Source organism: Mytilus edulis, chromosome 2, assembly GCF_963676685.1.
Source record: "Mytilus edulis chromosome 2, xbMytEdul2.2, whole genome shotgun sequence".
Classification (NCBI taxonomy): domain Eukaryota; kingdom Metazoa; phylum Mollusca; class Bivalvia; order Mytilida; family Mytilidae; genus Mytilus; species Mytilus edulis.
Genome location: NC_092345.1, coordinates 16,973,146 through 16,995,798, shown reverse-complemented (window position 1 = coordinate 16,995,798; position 22,653 = coordinate 16,973,146). Strand labels below are relative to the sequence as shown.

At 32.3% G+C, this 22,653-nt stretch overlaps 1 long non-coding RNA gene across 1 annotated transcript; it reads left to right on the top strand.

Annotated features, from left to right (window-relative positions):
* The first annotated feature begins 16,810 nt into the window (after positions 1-16,810).
* On the top strand, positions 16,811-22,636 carry LOC139511586 (uncharacterized). The gene is made up of 3 exons (XR_011662051.1): positions 16,811-16,899; positions 21,374-21,488; positions 22,535-22,636. It is a non-coding gene; the product is annotated as an uncharacterized lncRNA (long non-coding RNA).
* Positions 22,637-22,653: the final 17 nt, after the last annotated feature.

The following is a 22,653-nucleotide window of genomic DNA, read 5'->3' as shown; positions in this document are numbered from 1 at the left end:
CGTGAAAATGGGATAAAAACTCTAATTTGGCATTAAAATTAGAAAGATCATATCATAGGTAGGGAACATGTGTTCATGTACTAAGTTTCAAGTTAATTGCACTTCAACTTCATCAAAAACTACCTTGACCAAAAACTTTAACCTGAAGCGGGACAGGCGAACTAACGGACGAACGAACGGACGGACGAACGGACGGACAAACGGACGCACAGACCAGAAAACATTATGCCCTTAAATGGGGCATAAAAAAGCGAGAAGGTTTACATTTTCTGCAAGGCATTTTTTTCCAGTAAACTGACGCATACTTCATACTCATACTCAGCAACTTCAGATACAGCAAGCTGAATCTCTTTTGCCCTTAATGGAAGGCTCGTCGCATCCATACATTACAGAAGTTTAACAAACAATGATTACTTTTAAAATAAAAACCGTTGACAAGTTCGACAATGTAATAGTATTCTCATAATTATCTTTATCTTACCTCCTATACATTTCCAGGAATATGATTGGTTAAAAGCGTCCGCGTGCAAACCGTGTATATTTAATATTAGGTTAGTAGGGAGGCGGGGCTTATCTCATACACGGTTAGTAGTGGAGTTACGTCCCTTTATATTCCTTATTAGGTAAGAAGGGGGCGGGGCTTATTTCATACACGGTTAGTAAAGGTGTTATGTCCCTTTATAAAAAACAAAACGGTACTGAGAAAAAATCTTAAAAGTTCCAACAGACGAAGAAATTGATGATTAAGATTGAAAAAAATTCATAAAACACATTTAAACCTTACAAGTCGTTATTGTTGGCATCTGTTTTTGTAGAATCAATGGAAGTATTTTCTTAGTAGACTTTCTCATTTTGAGAATCACTAGTCTTAATTTCACACGTTAGGATAGTCGGTAAGATAAATTCGTTACATAGTGTGCTAGTGACGTAATACGGTATATATGGGGTCAGTAAATTCCATATGGGGATTCGAGCTTCGCTCTCACCCCATATGGAATTTACTGACCCCATATATACCGTATTAGGTCACTAGCACACTATGTAACTAATAGTATCTATGAAATTATCCATCCGTTGATGTTTATATTAAATATCTTCTTATGTTTTGTGTGAAACATTATTACTGTCATAAATATATAAAAATGTTGGTATTAAACCGTTACTTAACTTTTCTCTTATTTAAATTGATTAATTTGTATTGCTTTGAGAGAAAAAATGCATGAATTAATCTCATACAATAGATAGAAAATCTTTCTGCAGAATGGTTGATATCGATAATAACAGAATAGTAATAATATTGTTTTATTTCTGTCACATTCAAAATGGTATGACTTATGCCATAGCTTTCCTTATTTATGATCTATGCAATACTATCCCCCTTATATTGCATATTAATATGTCCTTGTAGATAATTTGTCAGATTAACAGGTGTTAACGGATCACCTATTTAAATGACTCTTTTTTTTATCTTTTTTTTTATATCTTTTTTGGAAAATTGTACGAATCGTCTTTTATTATTTCCTGGAAAAGTTAAAAGGGTTAAGGGTAAATACAGAAAATATTGTGTAGGTTCATAACATTTCTGTAATACAAACGCTAATAAATATCTGAGACGGAAACATGTTTCCGGTAAAACTTGAATTATGTACAAACAACATAATTTCAATATTGTTTAACTATATATGTCCACCTCTGTGGGTAATTTATCCGGTTTTATTAAATCGTGATACGGGCTGATATGAATAATAACTGATAAAACTGGAAATTTTATTTTTGGGACAATTCTTTCGTTTGAAGAAATTGTGTTTTTCCGTATATTTGTTTTCCTTACTTATTCATAACTCTGAAACTCATTCATCTAAAACCTGACATTACAGCAAGAATTTTGACCAGTTTCATTGTTTCCTTCCATAATGAATAATTTACTATACAGATATCGTAGTTTAATTTTGTTCATACTTTGGAGCTGAAATAAAATTACAACAAATATACCGATCTTATCAATTGTTATGTATTGCTTAAAGATATTGAAAATATGACCTTAATTCGTTTCGCTCATAGGAGCTTACACGGAGAGTTGGTGAAATATCCGATGAAACTAATAGAAATGTTAATGGTTTAATCAGAAGATTAATAAGGATCAATATATGATTGAGTGATTGTGGGTTGCTTAACGTCCAGTGGCAAATATTTCAAGCATGTTCAGGACGATTGATCTATTTAACCTCAAAATCTAATTCAGTGTCATTATTTAGTGGTAAGTTTTAGAAACGTAATTGCAAACTTGACGGCTTTTTTTTACATTATGAACATTATAAACAACTTATGAAATCAACAATGGATTTTATTTTTATGAAGAACTTTTTAAATCTCATATTTACTTACAATATTTTACCACACAGTTGTGTAATAATAATTCAACTTAAATAAATCCCCTTAACCTTTTTTACATTTATTTAATAATAGGTTAAATTTAACAAAATCTATTAAGGAAGTATGATATTGAAAACATAAATGGTAATATATCAATTGTTTAAACATTTAATTTTATATTACCTATTTTCTATCATAATGTTACAATCGATATTATAACCCTTAATATATAATAATTTATTATGTTTAATAAAAAGAATGTGTCGATATAACTGTAAAAGAAGAGGGACGAAAGATACCAAAGGGACAGTCAAACTCATAAATCTAAAACAAACTGACAACGCCCGCATGGCTTAAAATGAAAAAGACAAACAGAAAAACAATAGTACACATGACACAACATCCGGAAGGGTAAGCAGATCCTGCTCCACATGTGGCACCCGTCGTGTTGCTTATTTGACATTGTAAATTTCTATATAAATCATAAATATACTATCTTGACTCAAACTGGTAGTTGAAGGAACCTCATTCAAAATTATCAGGAACAAAAGTCTGGTTGTTTGTTTTCGACTGACCAGGACGGACAGAAATTTCAATATCAAAAAATTATAATAAAAGAAAAATATTATAACAAAAGGACGGAATACAAGGCAAACTAACTTGGGCATCTGGAGCTGGATAACCATGATAACATAAGAAAATGATAAAAAATTATCATGCTAAAATCATATTGGATTTTAAGTGCCGGGTATTTCAATTGTTGAAAAGAATGAATTATCGCTTGTATTTAACTTTTAACGTTAACCGAGATGAAGGACGTTGAGAACAGAGTGGTCTACTATATCATAAGCCTTTCAACACTGAGGTTGTGAGATCGAAACCCGCACGTGGCACCAATTTTTAAAAGTTGACTAGAAATGTCAGTGTTCCTACCAAAAACGTTGATTATTCCCTCTGGACATTCTGGCTTCCTTCAAAAATAGAAATTGACCCCCACAAAATAGCACTAAATTGCTGGACGTATCGTATCTTTATTAACCATTTAATCAATCAATCAATTAACAGAGATAAATTTTCGCTAAAAAGTAAAATCACAAAAATACTGAACTCCGAGGAAAATTCAAAACTGAAAGTCCCAAATCAAATGTCAAGATCAGAAACTCAAACACATCAAATGAATTAAATAACAATTGCCATTTGGTACAGGCATTTTCTTATTTTAGAAAATAGTGGATTGAACCTGGTTTCAAAGTATATAAACCTCTCACTTGAATGATAGTCTCATCAAATTCCATTAGATTGACAACGATGTGTGAACAAAACAAGCACAATAGGTAAAATGTCATAAATATAGATACAACAGCAACACGAACCCCACCAATAACTGAGGATGATATCAGGTGCTCCGGAATGGTAAGCAGATCCTGCTCTTCATGTGACACCCGTCGTTTTGCCCCTGTTATTACAAAGCCGGTAATTTGTCTAATTCGGTAGGTCACATTTGTGAAAAGGGAAGGGGATTGTAGTTACGACATTAAGAACACATCCGATATCATCTGTGAGACGGATTTTCCATAACGTCAGAATGAAAACGTCCCACAGATAGAATATAAAACAAGTTTGTCGTTCAATGTACGAAAAAAAGAATATAGTCTATAGTTCTTTAAGGCATATTCTCTGCAGAATGTAAACTGGAAGTTTACCTTGTCCTTTTTGCCGCTTGTCTATATGAATATTGTGTATTTCTTCTAAAAAGAGCAACTTCATTATGTATCAATGAAACACAAAAGAACATATAGACAAAGAATTAACAAATATGAAAGACAAGGATACAAAAATTATAATAGAGCTAAAACACAATTGCGGGATGTTTAAGTGCAGAACCACGTCTTATGTATCAAACATATTATTAATATCAAGAAAACATTTGTTATCTATTATTCGCACGAAAAGTCGTCAGAAAATTATTTACCTTGTTCGAAATATGTGTATTAATTCCACGACCATGGTACTACTACTACAAGGATAATACTATTAGTCTTTGCATCGTTTAGTAATCCCTGTGAAATCAGGAATATATGCAAGTCTAAATCGTGAAGCTTTTAAACATGTCATTGTGCCTACCTTACTGAAACTAGAGGAAATTTGGATAAACGTTCAATGCAAACATGGAAAATATCCAACATTTGCCGGGAGTAATAAAAAATTTGTTTAGCACTATATAAAATTGTATGATTTTTACAAACATTTAAATTATTTCTCATGTAATAGTTGTTATCATTAATTTTATGAAACTAGTATTATAAATAAAAGGAACACTTTATGACGGACAATAAAAAATCCAAAATGCATGAGGCTTTCATACTTAGTGAAAATGATTGTCCTTATGACAAACCATTTGGTATCATTGTGCATTTTACTATTTTGTAATCGTTTTTGGAATTTGACAATCATTTTGAAACTTTGTCTTCATTTGGCCTCATGTAAAGTACATTTCTATACTGCCATTAATGATCATTGTATACTCTTCAGGGACTATACTATACAACTGTTATGATATGACAACTTTGGCGTTAGTTATAATTGGAGTTTTACCATTTTTTTTTGGCTTGTGATATATATTGTACATGACACCTTGTGAATACAACTTTTCTAGAATATTTGCACAAAAGCTAGTCTATATCTGTCATCATGTATAAAAGACCATAACATACTGACTGTTCATTTTGACTATGTTTTCGTCTTTTACAATAGTTAGCATATTGTAGCATAATGAACACCGTAAACAGTATTCCATTGGAGTCTGATATCCAAGCTTTCATACATAGTGAAATTGTTTGAAAATGACGAACTATATTACTATGAACATTTTTCTAATTCGCGATAGTTCTTTGATTTCATCATCAATTTGGCCTTCAGTTAGCATTATAAAACGTTGTTGGTATCGCTTCCTCTCAGGAAAGATTGTGTACCTACAAGCTATCATATTGTTATCACGTGTAGTTCAGTAATACAACATGACAACTTTTGCAGGAGTTACTGTATAAGAAAAGGAAAACAACACGTATAACATCCATGCGTTCGAAGCGTTGATTTGGATTTACCTTTCTTCATGAACGCTCAAAGCCGAATATTTGAAAGCCAAGCACGTATAAGAACTCAAACAGATAAAGAGCAGAATGACCAAAAAGGAACAAATAAGCTGACTATGCGGTATGGGCTTTGTTCATTGTTGACGGCCGTACGGTGACCTATTGTTGTTAATGTCTGTGTCATTTTGGTCTTTTGTGGATAGTTGTCTCATTGGCAATCATACCACATCTTCTTTTTTATAATTATAACTAAATCCATCTAAGGTTAACTTTGCCTGAGGGAGTTACAAAGATACTAAAGAGACATGCAAACTCATCCGTCAATAACAAATTGACAATTGTCGAGTAAAAACACGACTCAAAGTTAAATAACAGTAAACAAAACACAATGTAGAACAAGTTTGAGCTCTCTAAAAAGTTATGGACTGTTTCGCTCTATCCTAATTTAAGGTAATATTTGTGTATATGGTTGTTGATTTAGAATAGGAAATGTGGTATTTGTAGATATTGATTCATTGATTTACTTTAAGAGTGTGCATTACACACCCATGCTTTAAAACAAAAATAACTTTCAAAAAATTTAAACAATTACAAATAGACACGACTTTTGAGGTGTCTCTCTATGGAGGTATGCCTAGATTGTCAGAAGTTATGAAATACAGATAATGCATTTTTGTAAACATTGTATAGGAACATTGTTTAGCAAAGCAAATCGTGCATATTGCAGATTAACAAATCAAATACACACATAAAATAATTGATATTTTGATATTGAATTTATCTGTGAAATATATGCGTAGTAAATAGAAAATGAATTAATGACAGTTGATCGGAACTTAAATACACATAGTTCATTTTCCGGCATTTGATGTCTTATCGTAAGATGAGAGAAGCCTGTAATTCTTTATATCGTCTAAGCCAATAGCTGTTGCTGCATCTCAGCCGCATAATAATACAACCAATCTGAATCTATATGTGATACGTTATTAAATCATCGTCACGGGTGTCATTCGGTTTAACGAGAGAAATGATCGTGACAGAATATCTAACCGCGGTCAAGTATTCAGAGACGATCGTGAAAGCTCTGGTAACGGATCGTGAAAGCCATTTAATGTAAATTCTAGTTCAGAATCTTTGAAAAAATCGCTTAATTTTCAAAACGCGGAACAAATCCAAACAAAAAACCATGTCTGTCAAAATGGTTTAACTTCCTCAACATAACTGTGAAATAAGATAAAGAAAGTATGCAGTACTTTATGAAAAAACACAAAAGGCGCAATGCATGTCTATGAAATTAATTACAAATAACACGTTTTTTGTACCTATAATGGTCATATTTTAGTTTATCATGATATGTTTGAAATTTAATCTTTGGTGTATCTGATAGTACAGTAAAATTAAAGTACATATGTTCTTCCCTTATAAGCATTAACTTGTATATGAAAACCTTGAATTTGTTGAATTTCCATCAAACTTGATCGTGAAAGATCAGGCAACGCATTATTTTTATCGTGAAAGATAATGCGTGACCAGACTTAAAACTAGTAATCAGAAATCAGTATTTCTTTTACCATTTCACGGTGGGTATGGTTGTCCTGCGAGAGAACGTACTGTGCTGGTGATTTGGTCCTGACGGGTGCTGGTGGGTCCTGATTCTGTGCTGGTGGGTTTGTTTACATTGTATCAGAACGGCAATAAAACGACTGTTTTGTTGCTTAATTTTTCTCTGATGTGTCATAAGAACAATGCAAAGTATATTACAACAATATTATATTGCAAAAGTCGTGCAAGTTCGTTAAACGGAATTGTCCTGACGCTGTGCTGGTGATAAGAAAAACGGTCCTGGTTCTGTGCTCCTATGTCCTGGTTCTGTGCTTTTATATTTTAGTTAAAAGTGGCATATATTCAAGAGCATTGATGCTGTACTGTTGTTGACTAATTAGCTGTTGTCTGCTTTCTTGAAATTGACATTGTTGTGAATCTGTTTACTGTTATTATGAGAGAAAAAATACCCCTATTTAAAAAAAAAAAAAATGAAAGTAACTGTAATCTTATTTATTGGCCTGTTAATGGAACCCTTCTTGCCCCCTTTTAAGATAAGAAAATATGTTTACGATTTTCGGAATTACGATCATTTTGCAAGATCACCAAAATACGTTGTAATTTATACAATACTTAATATAATGTAGATGATGTGGTATGTTTGTTGTCAATGGACAAATTTCCATAAGAAACCTAAGGAAGTATGTGTTAACAACCATACGTCATCGTACGACCTTCAACAATAACCCATAAGATAAAAATGTGAAAGGTTTTGCATAAATATAGAACAAAGGACTTTCTGAGCGTTTGAATCATGTCTTTAGCAGCTTAAAACACATTTGTTTGTGAACAATTGAGTGTTGACTATAAGAATGACAATAGTATTGCGGGTTTGTTTGTTTGGTGTTTTTTTTGGGGGGAGGGAGGGGGATAAGTTAGAGCGAGGTTACAGTGAAAGCTAATGGAATAGTTTCCCGTAAAATTTTAAAGGTGGATTGTAAAAGAAAAATGTATCTTATATTAGCCTTGGTCACACCTTACCGGATAGCTCGAACGGACGCCTAACGGATAACTTTTTCTCAATCCGTTCATGTCCGTTGGACGTCCGTTCTTATCCGTTAGGCGTCCGTCCATATCCGTTGCATGTCCGTTAAGCGTCCGTTTTATCCGTTGACGTCCGTTCTGTCCGGTGGAAAATTTTGAGCATGTTCAAACTTTGAAAGGACGTCCAACGGATAAAATGTCCGTTGAACGTCCGTTAGCCATCCGTTTTGTACGGTACTCGTCCGTTTTGTATCCGTTACGTATCCGTTATGCATCCGTTGGAGATCCGGTAGACCAATTCACCAACGGATGTCTACCGGACGCCTAACGGATAAAACGGATGTAAAACGGATATTAACGGAAGGATAACGGATAAAACGGATGACTACCGGATGTAAAATGGACAAATGCCAATTGAAATTTCTCATGGTTTATTGCCTTTAATTTTTAGATGGTTTATTGCCTTTAATTTTCAGATTATTTTGTTCATCCGTTTTATCCGTTACGCTTCCATAGCGGTGTCTGTTTTATCCGGTACTCGTCCGTTGGATGTACGTTCGACGTCCATTCTGTCCGGTACGTATCCGTTTCACGTACGTTCAGTGTCCGTTGTGTGTCCTTTTGGCATTCGTTACATGTTCGTTAGTACACCAACGGACTCCCAACAGATACAAATTTTGTCAACGGATAACTTTTTTTTTATCCGTTAGGCGTCCGTTCGAGCTATCCGGTAAGGTGTGACCGAGGCTATAGCTATTAAGAGAATCACTTGCTGTAAGATTTTTCCAACATATTTTTTTTGTCTAAGCGGTTATCAGGTATTTGTTTTTCGAAAATTCGATAAAACACTAAAAAAATCACTATTTTATGAAAGGGCAAGCTAGAATATGTCAGAGAATGAAGACGAGATAACCTAGAAAACACTAAAAAACCTAAGATTTCTTAGCTTTTTCATTTCAAAATAAATATTTTTGATAAAGAATTACGGGGGAGGAAGTGAACAATGTGTCCTACTTTTCTATATTTAAATATTTTTCATGAATAAAAATCAAATGTGCCTTGATTATAATTGAAAATGAGTAAATGGAAAAAATACCCAACTAAAATACACTTTTATTTTAATATTGGTAATATCACTAAGCTTTTAAGTTTTATGTGTCAAACACACCATCTTTGTAGTTATGACTCCTTACTAAGATATTTCACTTCATTCATTTTTTTTCTGCATTTTTTTATATTGTGAATTCATAGAATTATTATATTAAAATGTAGCCTTAATTTATATTTAAAAAACATAAACACGCCTGGAAAGTAAAATGCGTACTCGGCTGTCTGTAATCGACCATTTTTAGACACCCCATGCCAGGCTCCTAAAAAACAAGCCGGGGTGGGGGTTCAAAGATGCAAATTAAGTACTTATATCAATATTTTATCTTTTCGTGTACGGTTTATGACAATGTCAATTACGAAATGTGCATATATCAAGGGGAAACTTCTTGCAAAGCATTATTATTTATTATAGTTCATTATTGTATTTAGTAGAAAAAAGAGAATTTAGTGAAAATAAAATCACTATTTTTGTAGAAAATTCACAGACCTTTGTACAGAGATTTTTGTTATGTTTACCATGGGATCAACACAAGGGTTCATTACCGAGTAAACAAATCAAAATGTCTATCTACCTTGCACAAATTCGGATCAGATAACGAAACTAGGTCCAACAACATTTATAAGCAATTTAAGATTTTGACCCTCACAGTTTCCATTCACCACAAATATTCTCGTTACAACGAATCATTTTAAATACAAAAATACCAGTTGCAGCCTTTCGTTTATCTATTAATATATGTATACGGATGAAGTTATGAAAGGCAGCAGGGTCATCAGGGTGAGGAGTCCATGTCATCTGAAATAAATGCTAAGCATAGATCTAGAAAGCGACAGATAATCATGACATTAACTTAAACTCTCGTCTTTTCGACTTTTTTCGAACAAATTGACACATAAAATGAATTATATAGTATTGTGGAATTTTTAACTTATTTTAGATACTATATATTGTTATCTGATATTGGACGAAAGATGTTGCCCTTTTATGTTATTATGTAATACAAGTTAAGATCATTTGAAAACACCAACTTCTTATCCAAAATCACCAGCACCGTATCAGGACCCACCAGCACAATGACAGGACCCACCAGCACAGTATCAGGACATGCATAAATTGAGAAAATGCTAAATTTTAAGAAATTGCAATGTTTTTTCACAAAATTGTTTTGTCGTGTGGATTGCGGTATAGAAAGCGGACTCTATGAGCATTTTTGTTTTATTTTTTCAGTTCGAGATTTTCTGAAAATGAGCATTTTTGTGTTACGCTTACTGAAACAGTTTAGAGGGTCAATTTTTTAATGGTTTATATATGAACCCATAAGAAACGAAATTGAAAAATCTCAACTGTTTTCTTCCATTTTTTATGAGTGAAAACGTCAAAAATCATCATTTTCGTCTTTGTTTACATTTTTTCATTGATCACCAGCACCCGTCAGGACCGAATCACCAGCACAGTACGTTCTCTCGCAGGACAACCATACCCACCGTGATTTGATAAATCTAAAACTGGTTGAAGCCTGTAACTATTTTGATAAGGATGAACATTAAAGCTATTTTTTTTTTCTATTCAACACCTAACCTCTAAAGTTAAAAAAAACAACAACTAAAAACGTGTCTAAATAAGTGTGAAAGATTCAGCTCTGAGAATCAGTTAAGTACAATTCGGGCAATATTTAGCCAATAATATGGGTCTGCAACTTTTAAACCAAAATGATATCCATCAAACAAAAAATTACAGCAAAACAGCATCTTTCATGAGTAATTTGAGATTGAACGATAACCAACATTTTGTGCAACAGTTCTTTCTTAAGTTTTTTTTATATACAACGCAGATGTGGATTGATTTAATAGATTATAGAATACCAGAGCGCAAATGCTGTAATGTCTCGTCTGCTTTACTAATGATAGTATATTTGTTGAACGTCTATAATATCAAGGGTTTTACTAGAAGTGTCAAATGGTTCATAAAAAGAGTTCAAGGTAAGATGGACCATGCCATACAGATCTCTACAAATATCCCGTACACCAAATAAATGTGTTCCGATCCTTACAGTGCCTTAGAAACTGACAAATGTAAAAGTTATGCTTGGCCAATTAATTCGGAACATAAGGTCAAAAGTAGATGAACCCTGCATGACCGACAGCCAGACATATTACTATCATTCAATATGTCAAATACAACTGACGTCATCATGATCACATATGAAACATGCAGACAGACATGAACACCATACACGAAATACCTTGGCGCTATAGCATACAGGTATATATCCAAAAGGCTAAACAACATAAAACGAACATTGCCGAATGATGCATGATAATGAGTTCGATGTAAGTTGAAACCTTACAGAAGTCGAAAATGTACACCTTACAATCATAACAACAGACAGTTATCCTAGAGCTTAACGACTTGACCACAACAATGAATCTTCATCCATGAAATGAGGCAAATTCGGGGTCAGTTGAATCCTGTTTGACGGACATGTAGTTTATAGGATCCAATATACAAAATGTGGGTATCCTATAACTCGTGATAAGTGAGTACTTCACATGACAATAAAAAGCTTCATTCTACAATCATCCAACTATTTTACATTTCATTTTCTGAAAATATTAATACCTTGAAATGCTTAAACCTATTGAGGATGTTGATCTATCTAGCTTTTCTCAATACCAATAACAAATATTAATTATGATATAATTGAAGAATAATTTGAACGTTTTCGTAGCATCAGATCTTTCACGATCCTTTTCACGATCTTCAAAAATGCGGTACGTGATCTTTCACGATCCGAAAAATCAATTTTTGTGTAAATAGTTCTTTATTTACCAAGTTTCAGATTATGTTTATACAAAATAACAATGAGAACTATTTGATTCATTCAATTAGAATGCCCTTAATCGGATAAAAGTAGTTTTCCTAGTCGATTTTTTGAAAAAAATCATGTTTGTTTACATTTTTTATGTCATTGAAATGTTGAGAAGCAATCTGCCTTTTATTGTTTTGTAATAACTATGTACTTTTAAAACTGGATATTCCTACATACTGATCATAATGTTGAACCATTTTGACAGACAGTTTTATTTTGTCGTTAATTTGTCTGTGTAATTAATTAAATTAGAATATTTATTGACCTTTCATATGACTTTTCGATTAAATGTCTTTCACGATCCGTTACCAGAACTTTCACGATCGTCTCTCAATACTTGACAGCCGTTAGATATTCTTTCACGATCATTTCTCTCGTTAAACCGAATGACACCCGTGATCGTGTATGTCGACTAAAACTGATAGCTCCGCGCCGTGATGCGAAGCAAAAACTAACATGCACTGAGCAACACCAACCCCTCTTAGAAATTATGAGTGAGTTGCAATAACTATAAATGATTTTAGACTGAATTTATTTATTTATTTATCAGTGTGAATAATATCAATAATTGTACTATAATTGTACATATATTTCGTTAAAAATTCTGCAATACAATCCCTTCTTCTTGTATGTTTCATATTTATCCGCTTTTATTTTTTGTATGTTCCGATTGGACCTTAATTTATGAAGTATTTTTGATATATGATTTGATTCACCTATCGAGCCTTTACAAAATAAAAAATAGTTCGCAACGAAAACCAATACAATGTGGAACACACTGGACCGTAATTTGTCAGATTGGAAAGCGCTAGTATGATTTTGTGACTTAAGAAAGATACAAATTTAACAAACAAAGATTAAAAGAAATGAGTTTGTTAATTTTAAACTTTAAAAAATAATGAAAGTTCACACATATATATATTAAAGTCGTTTATCAAAACTCAATGTAAGGGAGGTAACACAAAATAAAATTTCCAAAATATATACTTTTTTAACAGAGAAACTGCTTTTCTTTCAATTATAGCAAAAGCTTTTTAACAATTAGATAGAAACAGTAATTATTATATTATTAATTTAAGATTTAGCACATTTTTAATTTATAATGATAAGAACTTTTATGGAAAACTATGTGACAAATAAGATTTAGCGGTTCATTGGAAAGAGGATATTTAAGTGAAAGTGTAAGCTGGCATGGTACCAATGAACAGTATTTCTTACTTGATTTTTGGAACAAATTATGATATTGGTTATGATTCATTACAAATAAATATTCTGCAGATCGTGGAGTTATCTACCTTTAAATATTCGTTTAATTCTATCTCATATACATGTATTTTATAGATCATATCAACACATATGTTAGATGAAACTACGCAAATTATTAAAAACTATGTAGCTGTTTTGCAAAGTTAAAGCACAATTACGGAAAAGCACTATGTAGCATGCAACTAATCTAATGTTTCAATGAATAGCGTCGCAAATGCCAATTTATTTGTAAAAAGCGTCAAAATCCGACATTGGACATCTTGCAAGAGATTTGCCAGAAGCCGTTGCATTTTTATATGAAGTGTGAGTGCTGCAAAAATTCGATTCTGATATGGTCTATGTATGTACTTTTGTGAGCATAATTTACACAAACGAAATATCATATAATCTTATATTTTAAAACCTATAAATTTTGATAACTTATCATTTTCCAAAATCTGACCATAATGACCACTATTTGTATTTACCAAAAAATAGCGTTGATCGTTACAGGAACGCATATTCAGTAATATTGTAATACTTTATAAATATTAAAAGCATATCATTCATTCGAATTTTTGTGGATATAACACTGTTTTGAAGAACACAAACACCCCTGCTAAAGTTATTATGCGTATAGTCTGTTACGTCTGACCCGCATATTTTTGACGTTTTGTCAATATGTTGTCCTTATTTTAGACTATAGTAAAGTATGATAAAACAATTTGCACTTTTTATTTATAGTGATTGTCGTTTGTTACTGCGTGACTTGTTTTGTTTTTCGTTTATCATTTTGACATAAATTAGCCCGTCAGTTTTTTCGTTTGAAAATGTTTTACTTTTGTCATTTCGGGGCTTTTTATAACTGACTATGCGGTATGAGATTTGGTCATCGTTAAGGCTGTACGGTGACCTATAATTGTTAATTTCTGTGTCATTTGGTGTCATTGGCAATCATACTTCATATTCTTGTTCATATTTAGCAAAAACAACGACAATTTGATCCATTTTATAATGTCAAATCGCATTATTGAAGGGTACAAATTGCATATAATATACCAAGACAGAAAGAGAAAACAGATGTAATATTCGTCCCCTGAAAGGTAATTCATTTAAAATACTCTATGTATCAACCGACAAGAATCAGGGAAACTTACAATAGTCGTAACAACTTTTAGAATAACCATGTGAAGAATGTGATATGAAAACATAAACCCATCTAATGAGTAACGCCCTTTTCAACTGATTTTTATAGTTAGTTTTTATGTTAACATGTTTAATCCCGCCACATTATGAATGTATGTGTCTGTCCCAAGTCAATAGACTGTAGTTTCATGGTTGTCGTTTGTTGATGTTTTACATATTTGTTTTTCGTTTTTTTTTATACATAAATAAGGCCGTTAGTTTTCTCGTTTGAATTGTTTCACATTCGTCATTTCGGGGCCATTATAACTGAATATGCTGTATGGGCTTTGCTCATTGTTGAAGGCAGTACAGTAACCTATAGTTGTTAATTTCTGCGTCATTTTGGTCTCTGGTGGAGAGTTGTCTCATTGGCAATCATACCTAATCTTCTTTTTTATATAACACACAGGTCATGTTTACAAACAGGCTGTTTTAATAGAAAAGAGTGATATTTAAATTGTACATCTAAATTACATATAAATAATTTATATACAAATTGTTATTTAATATAACAAATAAATAGTTTTTTTTAGGACAAAATACTTCCTGATTAATATTTGATAACATGACACTCACATAGCCTATTTGTCATACGCATTTCATTTTATAGCATAGTCAATTTGTCATACGCATTTCATTTTATAGCATAGTCAATTTGTCATACGCATTTCATTTTATAGCATATTCAATTTGTCATACGCATTTCATTTTATAAATGATTACGGATGTTGATGAATTCAATTTTTCAAATAAAAAAATGATTTATTACTTTATATATATATATTCTTATTTGAAAAAAAATAATTGTGTTTATGATAAATATAGTTAAAAAACAATACAGCAACATTCGATTAAACATTGATAAATAGAGGAAACATTGTGGAATGTTTACCAGTTGTACAAAATGCATGTTAATGAAACTTTGAGGGAAAAGGGGGGCAGGGGAAGATGTCAAGAGAAATATCACTTCTCATAAATCTTAAGCACAAATGATGTGTCCAAAAAAATGTGAAATTAAAAAAAAAGTTTTACCGATTTAAAAAAAAATCTGTAATCAATATGGAACCCAAACATACATGCCAATTCTGATTGAGTACTATTAAAGAAAGGTTGTCGGGCCGACAGACGGAGAGAAGAACAGAGGGATTACTAATGTCTATAGAGAACCTCTGAGTAGTCGTCGGACCCGTGGACGAATAGATAAACATACTGATTACTTTAGAGCACCTTCGACTAGTAGTCGGGGTCCACGGATAGAGAAAAAAAACAGTAATTACTATGGATCACATTCGACTATTCTTCATTGCAGATGGACCAAGATAAAAATTAGAGTGATTACTATGGCGCACCTCCGACTAATCGTCGCAGCCAACCTGAGACGAAGAAACAAATAGAGTGATTTCTCTCGAGAACCTCTGACTGGTTGTTGTCGGGCGGACGGATGGAGAGACACACAGAGTGATAACTAAAGGCATCTCCAACTAGTGATCGCGGCTGACGGACGGAGATGGCACCTCCGATTAGTCGTCGAGATCCAACGACAGAGTGATCACAATGGGGCGCCTCCGACTAGTCAGTCTTACGGACCGAGGAACAAACAGAGTGATTAATATGGGCATCTCCGATTAGTAATTAATACCTAATGACGTAGAAGCAAACAAATGATTTTTTGGGGTACCTCTGACTAGAGTCGGGCTCACATACAAGAAACAAATTTCTAGTACTATGGGGGAACATCCGGCTAGTCTTTGGCGCAAACGGATGCAGTAAAAAACAATAGTGATTACTATAGAGCACCTCCGAATAGTTGTCTAGTCAGACAGGCTCAAAAACATACAGCGTATTTACTATGGGGCATCTGAGACTAGTCGTCGGGGCTACGGTCGGAGAAACAAACAGTGTCGGACGGAGAGACAAACTGAGCAAGTCGTCGGGTACCATGGTTGGAAAGACAATACAGTATATCAATGGCATTGGTGTTCAATAAAAATTTAGTATTGGTTACAAAAAGTCTTTCATGAATATTACGCAAGAAGTCGTACCAAAAGAATTACAGTCATTTTTTTTTTGGCGAATCACAAACAAAGATAATTATCATTTAGATAAGTGTCATTTATCTGTCAATAACAAAACGTCAAATTTATTTATAATACCATTAGACGAATAAAAGGTAATCTTTTAACAAGTACAAGTGTTCTTACTTAGTTCAATTGTTATACTTACTTGTACTAATTTAGGACTGTTAAAATCGATCGGTCAAAGAAACAATAGCTTGCTTCATTATATTCAAAGTTATTCGAGCAGTGCGTTCTTCCGCTTTTTTCAGATCAGTAATTTTCTACACAACCGAAAACATTAAAAAAAGATTTAAACATCTTCCTTTCGATTTAGGATCACGTTGTTCGTATCTTAAATTACTTGGTTCAGAAGCTGTTCATGTAAGTATTTGATATTTACACGAATTGTCTGTAATTAAGATACGTTGATGTATACATATTTCATTTTACAAAAATGTACACGTACTAATTTAAAAGCGATCATTCGATCATATCAAAATTAAGTTATGAAAGTGTGAGATTATAGCTCAGGAACCTGACGTTTTGTTACCCATCAAGTTTCAATATTTATCATTGGCAAATTTACATCACTGCATTTTTATTATGAATTATATGCAAATGCAGTATTCACTTGTGTTTCTACCAACATTGTAATATATAGGAGTAGCTTTGAAATATTTACTATTTTAAAATGATTTTTATATTTTGTTCATATTGCGTTGTAACTCCTGGGTCCAAAGGTCAGAATGGGAAAAATGCACCGGAAAAGGGGGGGGGGGGTGCTGTCCTGGTTTGCTGTGTGTTGAGGCACAAATATACCAACCCCCGCCACAGCCTGTATGTGCCTGTCTCAAGTCAGGAGCCTGTAATTTTTTTATTTTCGTTTAGGCAGCAACCATTTGATTTTCTGGGGGGGGGGGGGGGGGGGGCTATGGGTTTTTTTTCTGGACAAATTTTTTTTTTCGCCTGCGGAAAAACAATCTATTTTTTTCGCGACAAGTCGAAAATTTTTCTTTCAATTTTAGCATTTTAGCATTACATATAGTGGCAGCTGAGGGTGAAACAAACAATTTTTTTTCTCAGAATCAAAAACAAATTATTTTTTTCTCCAAAAAATGGAAACAAACTTTTTTTTCCCAAAAAAAACATAGCCCCCCCCCCAGAAAATCAAATGGTTGCTGCCTTATTGCTGTGTATAATCATGGAAGTATTATTACTTCCATGGTATAATCTTTGGGTTTTTTTCGTTTCTTGTTTTGTTCATAAACCAGGTGGTCAGTGTTCTCAATTGAATGGGTCTTGTTCATTGTTGAAAGCCGTCGGGTGACATATAGTAGCTTATATCTACGTAATTTAATCTCTGGCGGAGAGTTATTTCATTGGAAATCATACATATTTTTTTATTTTTAAATTAAAGCTAATTCGCATTCTTTTAATTGCGTGCTCTTAAATTTAGACCAAAAATAAAAACATAGTCAAACATGAATTTTATTATTTAAAATTTTAATGACTATCTGAATGTGTTGTACAACAAAATATGGTAAACAAAATACTATCTCCCTTTAATGCCATGGCTATATTACTTGAAGCCATATCGAAAAAAATATCAAATAACTAGATTTTTAAATAAGTTTAGTATAATCACTTTTTCATTACGTCTTTGTGCTAAATATATAAAATTTTGAAATAAGCTTTGTTAAGAACACAATAAATTTCAGCCAATCGTTGCCCGATAAAAAATGTTATTTTGAGTAACCGAATGACAAAGAGCAGTACTTTTTGTTTTGTTATATAGTGACTAAAAGAATATCAAGCGAACTATGTCACATACAATTGGTCAATATCTACTGTATGAACATTATTAAATTACGTGACCGAATTTCATTGAGTACGAATGAACGAATAGTGAAAACAAAATATTACAAAATATGTAAAGTCGAAATGGACTACTCCATATATAATAACAATCTATATTTACATAGTCTATTGGACAGTTAAACATGGCCGATATTTTCCAAAGGAACAAAACTTATAAATGAGATAGAAATGTATTTAATATGAAACATGTAGTTGAAATTAAACAAAAGAAATGGAACTTTTGGTTATAGAAAGTCCTTATAACTCTTAAACATGTTTAACAGTGGCGGATCCTGAACTTTTCCTAAGGGGGGGGGGGGGGGGGGGCCGCTGACTGACCTAAGAGGGGGCCCGCTCCAGTCATGTTTCAATGATTCCCTATATAATCAACGAAATTTTTCCCACGAAAGGGGGGGGGGCTGGATCCGGCTATGTTTAATTACGCGACAGAGACAAGAATGTATGCTTTATATATACAACTTTTATCTTAAAAAATACGTTAATGGAATTTGCAAAACGTGGAGCAATTGCAAACGCGATGGTTTCAATTTTCATATTGTTTATTTCCCATTCTTGAAAAGAAACATATAATCTGTCCAATGCAAAATTACCAATGGCGTTAACACTACTACAGATCACAATTGATTCGATTTGTCCAGGTATATTCCCGTTATTGCGATCTCACTTTATAAGTAATGAATATCACACAAATCAATTATCAAGTGAAGATTAATAAAACGTCTTTTTGTCTACGAAAAGGAGAGAGAATTCAGCAAATTCGTCCATTAAGGCATGATTTTATGAAATGAAATAATATTAAAGCGTCTGAATTTTTTTGTATTTCTGAATTTGTTTTTGTATGGGACAGTGTTATTTTAAAAAAAAATGTATAAAAGATACTTACAATTATTTCAAACCACATACTGTAAACAAATTTGACACAGTAATACAATAATAGGTAAAAACACTATTTCCCCTAAAGGTCATATCTAGGATATTATTATGCATATCATTTTACCCAAATCCTTAAATATCACCAAATAACTATATCATTAAAGGTATATTTAATCACACTGCATTAACATGTTTATGCTAAATATAAAAAGTAATTTAAAGAAAATTTAAAAGATTTATCACTTCAAATAAAAGTATTCCTCCCTTTTCTCCGTGAAGCATAATTAACGTTTAAGATTCAATCCGCCGTCGGACGAACGATCGACAAAACATAATGATCACAATAAAAGTACCCATCTTATAAAATTATACAATTTCACTGATATATCAACAAATAAAAAAAATCCAAACGTGAAATGATAAATAAAATATACATCTCTGAAAGCTGAACTGTCATTCAACTAGTAATAAATACATTTTTAAATAAACTAAATTAATATGTTCAAAAATTTACGTCACAAGTTCACAACGTAATTCGGTCTATTTCCCCTATAGGTCTTATCTAGTTATTATTATGCATATCATTTTAGACAAATCCTTAAATATAACCAAATAACTATATCATTAAAGGTATATATAATCACATTGCAATAACATGTTTATGCTAAATATAAAAAGTAATTTAAAGAAAATTTAAAAGATTTATCACTTCAAATAAAAGTATTCCTCCCTTTTCTCCGCGAAGCATAATGAGCGTTTAAGATTCAATTTTGAACAATATGAGTTCTGATCGTTTAAACAGAAAAATTTTCATATGGGCAGACATTATGAGTAAAAAACATAAGTGTATAAAAAAAGAATTTTTATGTGAGGAAAACGTTTTCTGAGTATAATGCAGAACATTTGTGTATCATTACAGATTATGTTGATAGTACCTCAGTTGTCAATACTGTTATGTCTAAAATGTTTAGTAAATATGTCGAACAGTGGCAAGGCAATTTACAATCAGAGAAAGCTTTATCTGGTAAAGGTGGTAACAAACTTCGTACATATAATCTATTTAAGAACAGTTTTGAAACGGAAACTTATTGTAAAATTCCAATGCCATTTTCGCAAAGGAGTTCTTTTGCCAAATTTCGATGTGGTGTAGCACCACTAAGAATAGAAACGGGGAGATTTGAAAAATTAATTTTAAAAGATCGAGTCTGTGATAATTGTATGAATATTTTAGAAGATGAAGCCCATGTTATTTTATCTGTCTTTGTATGATGATTTTAGAAAAAAATTATTTGATGAAGCAACACATTTTAATAGTGATTTTATGTCTTATGATGATAAACAGAAATTGGTGTTTTTATTTACAGATAATAATATGATTCGTAGCTGTGCCAAAGCCTGTAATCTTATTTTAAATAGACGTAGAAATGTTTTATACTGTAAATAATGTTAATGTCAATATGTTTTATAATAGATGCATTCTTTATATAATTTTGAATGTTATAGTCTCTTGTAATTCTGTACAGAATGGCTCTCTTTTTATATTTATATATTTTTACATTTAATGTAATGTTGTATTATATATTATTGAGAGATGAGACTTAAATAAAATAAAATATTGAATTCAATCCGCCGTCGGACGAACGATCGACAATACACAATGATCACAATAAAAGTACCCAGCTTATATAATTATACAATTTCACTGATATATCAACAAATAAAAAAAATCCAAACACGAAATGATAAATAAAATATACATCTCTGAACGCTGAACTGTCATTCAACTAGTAATAAATACATTTTTAAATAAACTAAATTAATATGTTCAAAAATTTACGTCACGAGTTCAACGTAATTCGGTCATTGACAGTTTAAATATGTCATATATTTTTGAAATGTATCAGTTAAAATAATCAGAGATGAAAATCTTTGTTTTAGTTCAATACATCTTGTTGCATGATTGAAAAATTCAGTTTAAAGTTCGTATGCAACTAAGTACTAAGTTATTTTATCAACTGAATTAGTTACACATGCTCAATTTTCAATGTAATTTAATGCTGGCAAAGTCATCCAGTGGTATGTCATTTATAAAAATCATTTGTAGCATATTGATGTGATATTGAATACCAGAACTGATATGGATTTGAACCAGCAACATCGAAAGATATTTCTGATACTCATGTGCCTTTGCAGCTTCCTGAAATTGTTGTATTCATCAAGTAAGTTGTTCTGATTTTTTATTTTATTTTGGAAGTACCTAAAATAACAGTTTTCAATTTAAAAAACTAAGGAATCGTTTTTTTCCCCTCATTCATTGAATCTAATCGGATTGATAATTATAAAAAAAATAAACGAAAAACATGCTTGTTCCTACGCTTGCGTTTACGAGGGAACAACGAACCTTTTGCGAACAAATCTTTTTTAACTTAATAACCACTGTTTTTTTACTTAGATAAAGAACTCAAATTGGAAAGGGGGGTTTAGAGTCAACTTGTCAATTGGTTGGTATTTGCTGAACAACCAGTGGCAAATATATCATGTATATTTAAGACTAGAGCTAGTTAATTATAGTTTGATTCCAATATGGTAGGTTTTGCAAAGTTGGTAGACCAGGAAAGGGCGGGAACTTTATAATGTCACTAGAGGGGAGCAGATTTCAACCAGACATGGCTTCCTGTCTACTAATTACACACAGCCAATCGAATGTCCAGTCTTAATAATATGAGCTTTGGTACAGACGTTTAAGAGAAGACCAGACGACCATATTTAAATACCTCTAGTCACGTCTTGAGACATTGGAACCCTGTTATTGGAAACCCGGTAGTATCGAATGAAAAAAATAATTTGTCAAATTGGTCTTTATTAAAGATTGAATAAGCCAAAGCTTGACTTGATATTGAAGTCCGGAAGGCGTTACATTTATGACATACATTCGATATTTATCTTCATTTGTATCTAAAAAGCTACTCATCACGATAAGTACATTGGATTTAAGTTTGACATTTTTAGGTTATAGCCCCTTTATGCACTTGGCATGTAATGGCCTTCTGTAAAAAAAAAAAGGGGGGACAAGGACAGCCAATTGCAGAATTTTAATTATAGTTTAAAACTTTCGATTGCCTTATTACTATAATCATTGGACCTCCAGATGTAATATTTTTATTGTATTATTAGTTACTGTCTAATTGACCCCCTATTATTTGTTTATTAACGTTTAACAGTAATGCGATTGCTTAGGTATGGAACGTTATTTTTAATCTTTCAGATGTTGTGATCAACGACCTAAACTGTAGGTATAATAACAGTGTGTTTGTCAACAAAACCAGCTCCTCAATTAATTTCAGTTCCAGCATATCGGCCTCATTACAAAAAAGGGGGGGGGAC